The sequence below is a fragment of the Elephantulus edwardii genome, unplaced genomic scaffold (assembly GCF_000299155.1).
Source record: "Elephantulus edwardii isolate Elephantulus edwardi_28Jun2011 unplaced genomic scaffold, EleEdw1.0 scaffold00075, whole genome shotgun sequence".
NCBI classification, from domain to species: Eukaryota; Metazoa; Chordata; class Mammalia; order Macroscelidea; family Macroscelididae; genus Elephantulus; species Elephantulus edwardii.
The window spans coordinates 1,930,337-1,944,633 of NW_006399825.1; the positions used below are offsets into that span (position 1 = coordinate 1,930,337).

The 14,297-nt window shown below is 39.9% G+C and overlaps 2 pseudogenes; one reads left to right on the top strand and one right to left on the bottom strand.

Annotated features, from left to right (window-relative positions):
- The first annotated feature begins 2,273 nt into the window (after positions 1-2,273).
- On the top strand, positions 2,274-2,762 carry LOC102846521 (annotated as a pseudogene).
- Positions 2,763-9,391: 6,629 nt separating this feature from the next.
- On the bottom strand, positions 9,392-11,047 carry LOC102854013 (annotated as a pseudogene).
- Between the last annotated feature and the right edge of the window lie 3,250 nt (positions 11,048-14,297).

The following is a 14,297-nucleotide window of genomic DNA, read 5'->3' on the forward strand; positions in this document are numbered from 1 at the left end:
GTGTTCAAAGTCTCAATCAAGCCTGTTACTGAGTTGGTTTTAAAATTCAGTTGAGATAAGATGTTAATTTCTGTGGATTTGATCTGATCTTCTTTAGCTTTAATTTGAACTTGCATGAGAGTTGTTAATGATCTGTTCTGAAATCAGCACCTGGTCTTGTTTTCATTGAACTTTTCCAACAATTCCTTCCACAGAAGTAACCTATCTGTTCCTGTGCACCAGGTGAAATCCACGTGTATAGCTTGCATTTATTTTTTTAAAAAACATTTTTAAATTTTCATATATTTTCACAATTTTTCATTCACATACTTTGTCTTTTTTCCCCCTTTTTAAAAAATTATTCATTTTAATAATTTTACAGAGACTTTGGATTTCCATTCATTCATTGTTGCACTTTTCTCCCTGCCTAACCCTCCCTGCCTCCAGTTTGCTCTGCTCTTTGAAATGTAAAATAAAGTCTTTCATTGTTATACAATCCCTCCCCCAAAGTCCACTTCACTATGCAGCCTTTGTTCCGGACTCCTGTCATAACAATAATACCTAATCACATATCCCTTTTAAACAGTTATCTCTCTCATCTGTTTCAATGCAGCACACATAATTTATCCCATCTTTCTCAGTTTGCCCCCAACCCTGATGTCAGTCCTGTTTTACCACAGTGGTACTATGCAGTATTTGTCCTTTTGTGACTGAAATATTCCACTCAGTATGATATCCTCCAGGGTCACCCATTTTGTATAATTGTTTCATGAGTTGTTTATCAAAGCAGCGTATTATTCCATTGTGTGTATATACGACAGCTTCTCTATCCATTGATTTGTTGAGGGGCACTTAGGTTATTTCCAACTCTTTGCTATTGTGAACAAAGCCATGATAAACTTAAATGTTCATCTATCTGCTTGGGTGGCAGTTATGGTTTCTTTGGGATCTATTCCCAGTAGTGGAATTGCTGGATCAAATGGTATTTCTATTTGCAACTTTTTGAGAAAGCGCCATACTACCTTCCATAGTGGTTGAACCATTTTACACTCCCATCAACAGTGAATAAAGGTTCTAGTTTCTCCATAACCTTTGTTGTTTGCTGTTCTGTTAAAATTTTGCTATTCTTACTCGGGTGAGATGTTATCTCATAGTTGTTTTGCATTTATGGTCTTTTAAGAGGCATTTGCAGTTAATGTATCATTGATTGTGAAGAATTCTATCATTCTATGCCCAGCCTTATTTCATCAAGTCCATGTTTTCTGACCACTAATCCTTTCCCCTGGTTTCCAACTTCTGCATTCCAGTCACTCATTATTATTAATGCATCTTGGTTGCATGTTTGATCAATTTCTGATGGCAAAAGTTGGTAGAAACCATCTATTTCCTCCACACTGGCTCTGGTTATTGGTGGATAAATTTGAATGTTAATGGTATTCACAGGACTCCCTTGTATGTATATTATCCTGTTACAACATTGTATTTCAAGATGGATCTACAAACAGCTTTCCCCTTTTTTAAAATGGCCTTTTTGGCTGGTCCGAGTGCAGTGGAGGCCACAACTAATTGATCACACTCAGTTAAAATGGCCTTTTTAACTATGAAAGCGATCCTGGGCCTCAGATCGTGTATTGGCTCTTTTTGCTGCGGGAGGACTAGGCGATGCCCTCTCTTCGGAGCCACTCACTGCATGGTAGAGCCTGGTGATCCCGGCGTCGCCTGTACCACTACCACCGCCTCACCGCGACCAGTGCCACCCCCTGCCCTGCAGCTGCTGCCACTGCCACCACCTGTTGTCGCCGCCCCCCCTCAGGACCCGCTCTATAATTAGGCCACAATCTTCAATGAGTAAACATATTCCTCAGTTCTGTGGTCACACATTTATGGAGTTTCTGAAGGGCAGTGGAGATTACTGCCAGGCACAGCACGGTCTCTATGCAGACAAGTGAACTGCAGAAATTCATTACTACTCCAACAAGAAGTCCCCATAAGAGTGGTTAGCCTGGAAACAGAAGTGTTGAATTAAAGTCCACAGAGCAATTTTCAAGAGTTTTGACCTGGATGGGGTAAACCTTGGTGCACTTCATTTCTATTGCCTCAGTATTACTGGATTGAAGAATTGCTGCTTCTTGTTAGGAGTTTCATTTAATTTTCCATTACTCCCAACATCATACTCAAAGCACTGAGATTTTCAAGTGGAGTGTTTTGACATAGACTTCAGTTTCTTTATAGTTTCTATACTAACTTTAAAAATTCTTTCATAACTCTCTTGAGGGTTTTAAACTTAATTAACAATGACTTGAATGAACCGCCCAGCTCCTGTGGAAGTCACATACAAGAACATAAGATTTCTTATTACACACAATCCTACGAATGCAACCACAAGCAAATTTATAGAGGAACTTAAGAAATATGGATTTACCACAATAGTATGTGAAAAAAAGGCATCCATGTTCTCGATTGGTTCTCTTTTGATGATGGTGCACCACCATCCAAGCAGATTGCTGATGACAGGTTAAGTCTAGTAAAAATTAAGTTTTATGAAGAACCTGATTGCTGTATTGCTGTTCACTGTGTTGCAGGTCTTGGGAGAACTCCAGTGCTTGGTGCCCTGGCATGAATTGAAGGTGGAATGTAGTATGAAGATGCAGTACAATGCATAAGACAAAAGTGGCATGGCGCTTTTAACAGCATGCAGCTTTTGTATTTGGAGAAGTATTGTCATAGAATGCAACTACACTTCTAAAGACTCCAATGGTCATAGAAACAACTGTTGCATTTAATAAAATGGGTGCCTGGTGGTATTGCCTGGAAGTGCAAAGCAACCGTTTTTCTTCTCCTCCTCCTTTTCATCTGCAGCTTAGTGTATATCTTAATACCATCTTATTAGACACACACTATGCTAATCCATCTCATTTCGCCATACCTAATATGTCAGTATTTATGCACCACATAAATTAACAATGTTCAGGTTTCCCATTTTCATGCTTCTCACATTCTATGTTCCAACTATTAGTGTCTGCTTACAACTGTTTCTCCTTCATTGTGTTTTCAAATTTGAGGGCTCAGCCCCTGTTGCTGTATTTTTTAGTCTACTCTTAAGTATGCTCTATTGTACATAGGTTTTTCAAAGGCCTGTCATACTTCCGAGTGGATGGTCAATCCTTCTTCCTAGTCTGTCTTAATTTGGATGCTTAGCTTTAGAACAGTATCTGAAAGACAAGCATTTTACTAAAAGGAGCAGATGAAAGACACTTCCCCTTACAGAAATAATCAATATATGCCCTTAATTATGTTGAGGAAATTTTCCTTTTTTGCGTGTGTGTGTGCTTATTTGTAAAGTGTGTTGAATTTTGTTAAAGTCTTTTCTCCGTGAATTGTCCATACAGTTCTTATCCTTTATTTTCTTCAAGTGATGGATTACATTTATTGTTTCTCTTATTATTTTCCTTGCATGCTTGCTATGAATTCTACTTGGTCATTATTAGTCTTTTGGTATATTGTTGTATTCTACTGGCTAGGATTTTTGCATCTATTATTCATGGGTCTAAAGTTTCCTCTTTTGGTGGTGTCTTTATCTAACTTTGGTATCAGGGTTATCTGTACCTAACAGTGTCTAGGAACATTCCATTTAAAAAAATACTTTATGCAGAACTGATGACAGTTCTTCTCTTAATGGTAAAGTCACCTGGTTCAGGACCTTTCTTATCTGGGAATTTTTTTAATGACCTGGTCAATTTCTTTTGTGACAAGTCTGTTCAGGTGTTCTATCTACTTCAGTCTGTGTAAATTGGGGCAGGTTTTGAGTCTAAATACTTGTCCATTTTCTCTAAGTTTTTAAGTAAAATTCACTATTTTTATTTCAGAAAGTTTTGTTGTGTTGTCACCCCTCTCATTTCTTATCAGATTGACTTTTTTTTTAAATTTAGACTGATTTACAAAGTTCTAATAGTTTCTCACACTGGATTTTCTCCCGATATCCTTTATCCCCCCTATAAAATTGTACAACCCTATGATTAACCCCTCCTCCCATCCTCATCCCTCTGCTTTTACCCTCCTCACCCGTGGATCCTCATATTCATTCTATAGTAATGGTTTTAGTATTTGTCCTTATGGGACTGAGCTAATTCACTCAGCATAATTCTCTCTAGTCCCTCCCAACTTAGGTAGTAGTTTACAAAATCATTGCTCTTGCGTGCTGCATAGTATTCCATTTTGTTAATATACCACAATTTGTCAACCCATTCTATTGTGGTTGGATATTTAGGCTATTTTCATGTTCTTGCGATGGTGAATAATGCTATGAACATTTCTGTACAAGTCTCTGAGCCTCAGTGTTCATTTTCTTGGGGTATATTCCAAGAAGTGGTATAGCTGGGTCATATGGAATTTCTATGTTCAGCTTTTTAAGGAAGCATCAAACTACCAAATTGGTTGTACCATTTTACAACCCACCAACAATGTATAAGAGTTCCTATTTCAGGGAGCTCTGGTGGCCTAGTAACAAGAAGCTGCACTGCAATCCCAGAAGTACATGGTTTGAATCCACCAGATGTTCTGCTGGAGAAGGAGGGGCAATCTCCTCCTGTACCAGCCAGATCCGGTATGACAGTACACACAAAAAACCAAAATAAAATAAAGAATTCTATCTCACCACATCTTCTCCAACATTTATTACTTGACACCCTGCTAAACTTTGCCACTGTTACTAGAGATTGTGCTTTTGATTTGTACCTTATTGCCAGTGATTCTGAACATTTTTTCATGTGTCTGATGGCCATTCCAGTATCTTCCTCTCAGAAAATTGTTTCCATGTCTTTTGCCTATTTTGTAATTGGGTTGTTATTTGTGTCTTTCTTTACCTTTACTTTTACTAGTGGTTTGTCAATTTTATTCACCTTTTAAAAGATTCAACTCTTGGTCTTATTGATAGTTTAAATTGTTTTCCATTCATTTATTTCTGTCCTAATTTTTATAATTTCCTCTTTTTTAGAGGTTGTTAAGTTTCCTGGCTCTTCTTTTCTATTTGCTGGATATGTTTGGGTTGTTATGTGCCATTGAGTTGCCTGAGACTCACAGCGACCCTATGTACAACAGCCCTAAACCTTGCTCTATCCCTTGTCAATATTACTGTTTCCAACATACCTATTCCCTTTACCCCAATGACTAAATCGATCCACCTCATCAAGGATCTTCCTCTCCTGCACTGTCCCTCTCCAAGGACTGATCCTGCCTTGCAAGATGTCCAAAGTTTCAGAATCCTTGCCTCCAAGGAGCAGCCTGGCTTCACCTTCTCCAGAATGAACTTGTTTGTTCTCTTGGCAGTTCATTGTATATTCAATGCTCTTCTCCAGCACCACAGCTCAAAGGCATCAACTCTCCTTCTTGATCCCTAGTCATTGTCCAGCTCTCTGATGCATCGCAAGTAATTGCAAAGACCATGGCCTGTATCATGCGTACCTCAGTCTCCAAACTGAAATTGTTGCTCTACAGTAATTTGGAGAGGTCTCTGACAGCAGACTTTATTTTGGGTTAGAGAATACATTTCCCCCTCCTTGTGATGCATTTGTTTATTGCCATGAGTTGACCTCTAAGTACTGTTTCTGCTATATCCATGAAGTTTTGGTAAGTTGTGCTTTCATTTTCATTTGTTTCAAGACACTTTTTTCTTTCTGTTGCTCATTTGTGTTCCAGCACGATGTTGTTTAGCTTGTATGTGCATGTTTGGGTGTTTTTTCTCTTCTTCCTTATCTTCTTGTTGATTTCTAATTTTATAGCTTTGTGCCAGAGAAAAATGCCTTTTAGGTTTTGGGTGTTTTTTTTTTTAATTTAATGAGGCTTGCTTGAAAATATATTCTAACCTGGAGAATGCTTCGTGTGCACTGCATAAGTATGTATATTGAACTTCTTAGGGTTAGTATCTTTTCAATCTACCTGCAGATCATTCAGGAGGCTGGGATTTATGAGGCAGAATGTGACATCAGGATTAAAGAATACTCATCAATAACCTACATTATGTAGATGACACAACCTTTCTTGCTGAAACTGAGGAGGACCTGAAATGCTTGTTCTAGGTGGTCAAGGACTGTAGTCATCAATATGGATTGAAGCTCACTATGAAGACAAAGATTCTCACCACTGGGTCAGTTGGCAACACTATGATAGATGGAGAAGAGACTGAGGTTGTCAACAGTTACAACTTACTTGGCTCCACAATTAATAAATCCTCTTTCTTGGCACCAGCAGTCAGGAAGTCAAAAGATGAACTACATTAGGTAAATCTGCTGCCAGGTACCTTTCCAGAGTACTGAGACACAACTATGTCAGTCTGGAAACTAAGGTGTGCTGATCAAGTTCATGGTCTTCACAATTACTTGCTATGCATCAGAGAGCAGGACAATTACTAAGAATGACAGAAGAAAAATTGATGACTTTGAGTTGGGTGCTAAAGAATCTTAAATATACCATGGACTTCCAGGAAAAACAAATAGGTCTGTCTTGGAGAGGGTGAAACCAAGTTCTCCTCAGAGGCTAGAATTTTGAAGCTCTGTCTTACATACTTTGGACATGTGGCCAAGAGAAGATTATCCTTGGAGAAGATTATCCTGCTCGAAAAGGTGGAGGGACAGCACAGGAGAAGGCCTGGGATGAGACAGACTGATACAGTAAAAAGGGCAATAGGGGTAGGTGTAACAGAGTCAGGGAGACTGGCCCAGGACAGGGCAAATTTCAGTGCTGTTGTCTATAGGGTTGCTGTTTTAGGTGACTAGATGACACATAACATTAATAATCCTGTGCATGTCCATGAGATCAAGTTGGTTAACTGTATAGTTTTCCTGTATCTTTGTTGAGTTTCTTTCTAGTCCTCTTATCTATTTGAAAGTGGTATACTGAAGTCTATTACTATTGTGGTGGTGGTTTTTTCCGTCAATTAACTTTTGTATTTTTTGCAGCTCTATCCTTTTGTGCATAGATACTATGGTTGTGTTTTGTTCTACTGACCCTTTAAGGATTATATAATGCCATACCTTTTAATTTATGATGGATTTTACCCTGAAGTCTATTTTATCACATTGTTACTCCTGATTTTTTTGAGTTGCCATTTGCTTGGTATACTTTTCCCATCAGATTTCTCATTTTTACTTTCAGCCTGTCATTGTTTCTCAAGTGTGTCTCTTGCAGATAGCATATTAATGGGCTGTTTTTTATATTCAATATACTACTCTTTTTCTCTTCACTGGTTTATTTAAACCATTTGCACTCAGTGTAATAGTCCAAGAGATTAAGATTTTATTGCTGTCATTTTGTTGGGTTCTTTTTTATGTTGTTGTTTACTCTGACCTATCCACTGTTGTGTCATTTCTGTGGCAAGGACTTTCTTCAGTGTTTCTTGCAACATTGGTCTTATTTTCACAAACTCCTTTGGTTTCTGCTATTGTGGAAATATCTTCATCTCTCAGTCATACTTGATAGACAGTTTTATTTGGTACAGTATTCCTGTTGACACTCACATTCTTGAAATGTTTGGTATATGTCATCCCACTATCTTTTTCTTTGTATCTTTTCAGGTGAGAAATCAGAGCTTAATCTTATTTGCTCTTCTTAATAAGTTGCTCCTCACTTTTCTTTAGTTGCTTTTAGAATTCTCTCATCTTCGATTCTGGCAATTTAACTAAGGCAAGTTTTGAAGGTTTTCCTTTTTTTTGTTGTTAGTTGCCATTGAGCATGTCCAGTAGCGATCCAATGAACAAGATCTGAAACCTGACCTATCTTGTGCTGTCCTCACTCCCTGACATACTCGAGCTCAATGCAGTAGTCACTGTGTCAATTCACTTAGTTGAAGGTTGTCTTCTCTTTCACTAACCCCTCCACCTTTAGAAGCATTATGTCCCTCTCCAAGGAATAACCTCTCCTAGCAACACGCCCAAAGTATGTGAGAAGCTTTATCATATTTGCCTCCAAGGAACAGTCTGCCTACTTTCTAAGACATATTTGTTCTTACAGCAATTCACTGGATGGATGTTCAGTACTCTTCTCCAACACTAAAGCTTAAAAGCATCAATTCTTCTGTCATTCTTATTCATTGTCCATCTTTCAGATGCATAGCAGGTGACTGGAAATACCATGGCTGAATCAGTTGCACCTCAGTCCTCTCCCCCAAGTTGCTGGTAAAGTCATAGGAAACAAGTATCAGTGAGAAGTAGGTACTTCCCACCCTCTGCTCACTGCTGCCTTCCAGAGAGCCCTCAGGTTAATTTCCTGCTAAAGTAGGTACCTGGTGGGAGGCAGGTGTGGCATCCTACCCTCTGCTGCCTAGGTCAAAGAGATACTCTAGGCTCACTGCCCACTGCAGTGAGCAGTACCTGGCTGATGGCTGGTGTGTTTCCCTGCCCTCTGCTTACTGCTGCTTGGCACAAAGAGCCACCTGACTATTGTTTCTTTCTTTTTTGAGGAGTGAATCTACTGAGTTTATTTGAAGAAAGGGCACATGAAGCTTACATTCTACCCACATGACAAAGAGCACACGAGTGCCCCAGTACTCATTATCTGCTTTTGCCCTTTCATCCTCTGAAAGTCTACTCACAAAGGGCTGAGCTATGCTATTCCTATGAACAGTTTGCTATTCCTATGAACAGTAATTAGCACCACTGTTAGAAAACATGAATCAAGTACGAAGTTCACCTCAACAGTCCAATCTAAATTCCAAGTTAAAAAATAATCGCAGAGTTTCCCTTTTCAATCCATGAAAATAGAGATTAAAAAGATGAAACTTAGCAGGTGATTCCAAAAGCTCAGTCTCTGCTACTGCACAGGCACAGACAAGGGCAAAAAGTCTGCCTGTGGATAGGACTTCTTCCTCAAATGGGTTGACATCTGCCAAAACTTCAGCTCCTAAAAGAGACACTGAAACAAACAAAAAAACTCACCACACAAACATCTCTAGCTCCTGTTGAAAATGATCCCAAAGCAGCAAGATTTATAAGGTTTATGTATTATATGGACCCTCTGATGTCTAATAAAGTTGGACTTATCAAACTCTTTTCATAAATGGGAAACAGCACTTCTCTCCTGTGTGGACCCAGTTGTGTCCAAAAAAGACTGAGCTGTCAATGAAACTTTTCTCAAGAAATTTGTAGGATTTCTCTCCTGTGTGTGCTTGTTGTCTTTTAAGATCATACCTCTAAATGGAATTCTTTTTACAGAGAGAACATTTATAGGGTTTTCCTCCTGTGTGGACCTACTGTTATCTATTAAAGTGTGGGTCATCTGAGTGAAACTTTTCAGAGAGGACATTTAAAAGTTACTCTCTTATGTGCACATGCTGGTGTCTACTGAAGGCAGACCTATTGCTGAAACTTTTCAGAGAGAGAACATTTATAGGGTTTCTCTCGTGTGGACCTGCTGCCAATGTTCACAGAGGACATTTATAATGTTTCCTTCCTGTGTGGACCTGCTGGTGTCTATTTTAGGAGGACTTGTTGCTGAACCTCTTTTCACAACACTTACATGGTTTCTCTTGTGTGGATTTTCTCATGTTGTCCCAGTGATAATACTTGTAAGACCTTTTTGCCTGTGCGGTTCTCTGATGCTTCACAGTCTGAACTCCACGGAAAGGCTTTCTTGTATGCACTGAAAATGTGAAAATGAGTTCTCTGTGAAACATAAGCTCAGAATTTCTATGGAGGGTTTTCTCACACTCTATGCAAATTAGGAGTTTGAGGCATCAGAGGTCTCAGTTGGTCCTTTTAGGGGACTTCTTGCTTTTCCTTGACCAAAAAAAAAAGGATCAGGCAAACACTCATTGGTTTAGTAGAAACAATTACCTGAGGAGAGAGCTGCTCCCTTTTATCCCCTTACCTTGGAGGTGTTCCTATACATTGGGGAGATAATATCCTTCTCCAAAGCATCTTTGTCCATTCTCACCAAAGAAGCCACTCAAGGAATCCTGGCAAGGGGCCTCTCCTGATGTGATTAGGTCCATCTGGAGGCTCCTGGTCCCAACAGGTTACCACATTTACATTCTCTTTGCCATTCTCCTGTCTGTCTCTGCTGCAGGTGAGTGCTGGGATCTTCTCAGTGGCATGAAGGGGGAGTTCTGCCAGCTCTTCTTCATATTCTGAATTAGCTGGGTCAGGTTTGGGACTGAAGTGTCTCCTGAGACCATTTTTCCCCATAATCCTCCAGCATTTGTTTCCAGTAGTCCTCTGAGTTGAATCTACTGTTTCCACTGTTCCATGGACTGCCAAGAGAACAAATAGGTATGTCTTGGAGATGGTGAAACCAAGTTTCTCCTTGGAGGTGAGGATTTTAAAGCTCTGTCTCACATACTTTGGGCCCGTTGCCAGGAAGGACCAGTCTTTGGAGAAGGACATCATGCTTGGTAGGGTGGATGAACAAGGCAGGATAGGAAGACCATGAAATGATGCTTGAAGAAGTGAGCCTCCTGAGTCCTGGTAGCTGCTGAGCCGTTCCTCTAGTTAGGCAAGAATCTGAGGAGCACTCGCCATTAATTCTTGCTCAGAGTCAGCTTTCTCTTTGATGATGTGGCTGAGGTGCTCTCCTGCATTCTGAAGTCCCAGCTCCTGAGGCACCACTACAAGACTGGTCTCTGCCTCCTTCACTTGGCAGCTTGCAGACTCCACCTTTTCAGGTAAGCTTTACTGTGCTAGAACCTGGCTGCTGATCCACTGCCACCATCTCTTGGGACCACCCTTCAAGCTTTCCACTAGGGTCACAGCCTCATCTCCACTGTGGGGACACTGTGTGCATACTACATTAGGATCTCCCTGGGAAGGATGGTCAGGAATTGCTCCAACATGAGGAACTCCAGGATCTGCTCTTTGCTGTGAACCTCTGGCTGTAGCCACTGCAAACAGAGCTTCAAAGTTGCCTCAGGGTCTCATGGGGCCCAGACAGCACCTGGTACTGAAAACATCTTAAAAGCTGCTGGGTCTCTTCAGGGCGGCAGAATTTCCCATGGGGCAGCAGTTGTTCCAGGGAGTGGGAGGTCCTCTGCCATTGCCAGTGCTGGCACCTGGACCAAGGCCTGTCCCAGTTTCAATGGCATCACTGAGTTTGTCAAATTCTTTCACGTCAGCAAAGTCCTTCTGGATGGAAGGGTTTTCTGGGCAAACCCAAATCTTCACACAGAAGCTTGTATGGATACGAGAGGAGGAGGGAGTTACAGTGATACAAAAAGAACATCATGATTTTAGAAACAAATTCGCATGCCCTGCTGAGAAGCTTTGGACTCAACCATGGATCTCTGAAACTGCCCAATGGATTGACAAAAAACCAAAACACAACAGTTGGTACTGAGACAGCTCTAACTGATGTGGACTCCATGTTTCTCAGAGTGGACTTGTGCTCCACAGTGCTGTCCAGGGCTGGCTGGTTACTCAGAAGTAATCACTAGGTCTTTCTCTCAAGACATTAATGGATACATTCGACTTGCCACCATCTGATGATGTTTTAAGGATAATTATTTGGACATTCTGAAATCCTTCAAGTGAACAAGTAGATATCCACATTGTCCACGGAGCACTTCTCCACTTGATTCTTCTTAAAACACAAAATAAGAGCAACAAAAAAGATCTCTTTAAAAGCTTTATTTTTCCTGGGGGGGGGGGAAGAAATCGGAGTTGTTTTAATCTATATATATTACATGAAGGTTGAACCGATGAAGGGGGAAAAAAAGATATAGTCTCTATCAAAAGACTTTCTTACTTAAAAAGTCTCTCTTTAAACCTGTACCTTAAATCTTGTATGTACATCACCCAAAAGCTTAAAGTTCCTCTTTCCAATTTTCTCTGATGAGAGGCAAAGTAAAAAAAAAAAAAATCAAATGGCTAGCGAGAGAGAAGACTCTTGAAGTGGGAAAGAATAGAAGCATGTGGGTCCCGGTGTATACAGAGGTCATCTCTCACAATGTTATTCTAAAGAGAAAACATAAGATCTATATCTATTGATTTTTATGACTCTTTATTAACTTGCTTATGTGAAACCATATCAACTTGAGATAAATACTAAGTGACAACTACTTTGCGGGTACACACCTTGACAGATGTGATAAACTGAAGTTAATACAATTTCACCATAAAAATTATGCAAGTAAAATATTAACAAAGTACTGCAAGTTGTGGTTGCAGAGTGAGTAGAGTTGTGCTAACAACCCAAAGGCAGGTGGTTCAAATCCACCAGCTGCTCAAAAGAAGAAAGCTGGGCAATCTCCTCTTAAATGATTTAGCCTCTGTAAACCCTCTGGAGGTAAACTATGAATTGATTTGAACTCAAATGCATCTAACAAAAGTTTTTTAATACATAAATAACCAAAGAAAACAAAAATCCATGGATAGAAAATTTTAAAATTACATGTTTTAACAGTAAATATTGTATCAGTGACTAGCTTAAATATCTTCATAGTGGATCTTCCAGAACTGCCTTTTGAAATCTTCTGTTCAGCTCTTTAACGTCTCGATTTCTTCTTTACTTTGGCTTCTCAGAGGGCTAGTGCAAAACCCAGTCTCTCCCAATATCCATTTTGGTCTTTTCTTCCTCCTTTTGTCTTTTTGTAATGACCTTTTGTAGGCTTCATAGATATATTCTTGGTATCTTCCCACAGCTCAACTGGCCTTTTCTCATTTGTGTTCAAGGCCTCAAATCTGTTCCTGAGATGGTTTTAAAATTCAGGTGGGATAGACTCAAGGCTAAGTTTTAATTCTTGCAGATTTAATTTTCTTTAGCTTCAGTTTGAACCTGTACATAAGTAGCTTTTCCACAATCAGCATTTGGTCTAATTTTCACAGCTGATATTGAGCTTCTCCAGTAATTCTTTCCAAAGATGTATTAAATAATTTCTGTGCAGATTATCAAGTGAGGTCCATGTGTATAGTCACCATTTGTTTCTTATAAGAGGTATTTTTAATGAATAAATCATTGACTGTACAAAAGTCTATCATTTAATCTCCAGCCTCATTTCTGTCACCAAGCCATGTTTTCTGACTACTGATCCTTTTTCCCTGTGCTCAACTTTTGCATTCCAGTCATCCATTAATTTTAGTGCATCCTGGTTGCATGTTCAGTTGATTTCTGACTGCAAAGTTGGTAGAAATAATCTATTTCCTCCTCTATGGCTGAAGGTTTTAGAAGAGGCCATGGCACTGGGGAAATCACTGCCTATGTCAGATGATCTTGGCCGAAAGTAGAGAATCAGAGGAATGTCTGTGTTTCATTGACTATGTAAAGGCTTTTAACTGTCTGGATCACAACAAATTGTGTCTATCCTTGAGAGAATGGAAATTCCAGAACACCTAATTGTGCTCATGTGAAACCTATACTTGTATAAGGAAGTATTTGTCAGAACAGAGCAAGGAGTTATCAGGAATGCATCTTGTGTCCATACCCTTCAATCTATATGCAGAATAGATCATTCAGGAGGCTTGACTAAGAGGAATGTGGCATCAAGACTGGAGGAAGATTCATTAACGACTTGCGTTATGCAGATGACACAACCTGTTTGCTAAAACTGAGGAGGTCCTGAAGCATTTACTGCAGGAGTTCTAGGACTGTAGTATGCAACATGAACTGAAGCCCAACATCAAGACAAGGATTCTCACGACTGGCCCAACTGGCAGCATCAAGATAGAGATTAAGAATGATAACAAATTCAGCTTGTTTGTGTTTACAGTTATCACTCTTGGCACCAGCAGTGAGAAAATCAAAAGAAGAATTGTACTCAGAAAATCTGCTGTAAGGGACCACTCAAGAGTGGTGAAGAGCAACAATGTCTAGAGACTAAGGTGCACCAGATCCAGGCTATGGTCTTCACAATTACTTACTATGCATCAAAGAGCTGGACAATGATCAAAGATAACAGAAGAAGAATTGATGTCTTTGAGTTGTGGTGATGGAGAAGAGTACTGAACATACCCTGGACTGCCAAGAGAATAAACAGGTCTGCCGGGTGAGGGTTAAAGCCAAGCTTTTCCTTGGAGACAAGGATTTGAAGCTCTGTCTCATATACTTTGGGCATGTTGCCAGGAGGGACCAATCCTTGGAGAAGGACATCATGCTTGGAGGGGTAGAGGAACAGTGCAGGAGAGGAAGACCATGGATACAATGGATTGACACAGTACCTGGGGTAATGGGAATAGGTATGTGTAGAGACAGTGAAGCTAGCTGAGAATAGAGCAGGGTTCAGAGCTATTGTGCATAGGGTCACTAAGAGTTGGAGTCGACTTGACAGCACATAACAACAACTAGTTGGGTATCTTTATGCCACTATCAATTAGGTTTGTCATGATAGTGATCATTACTTT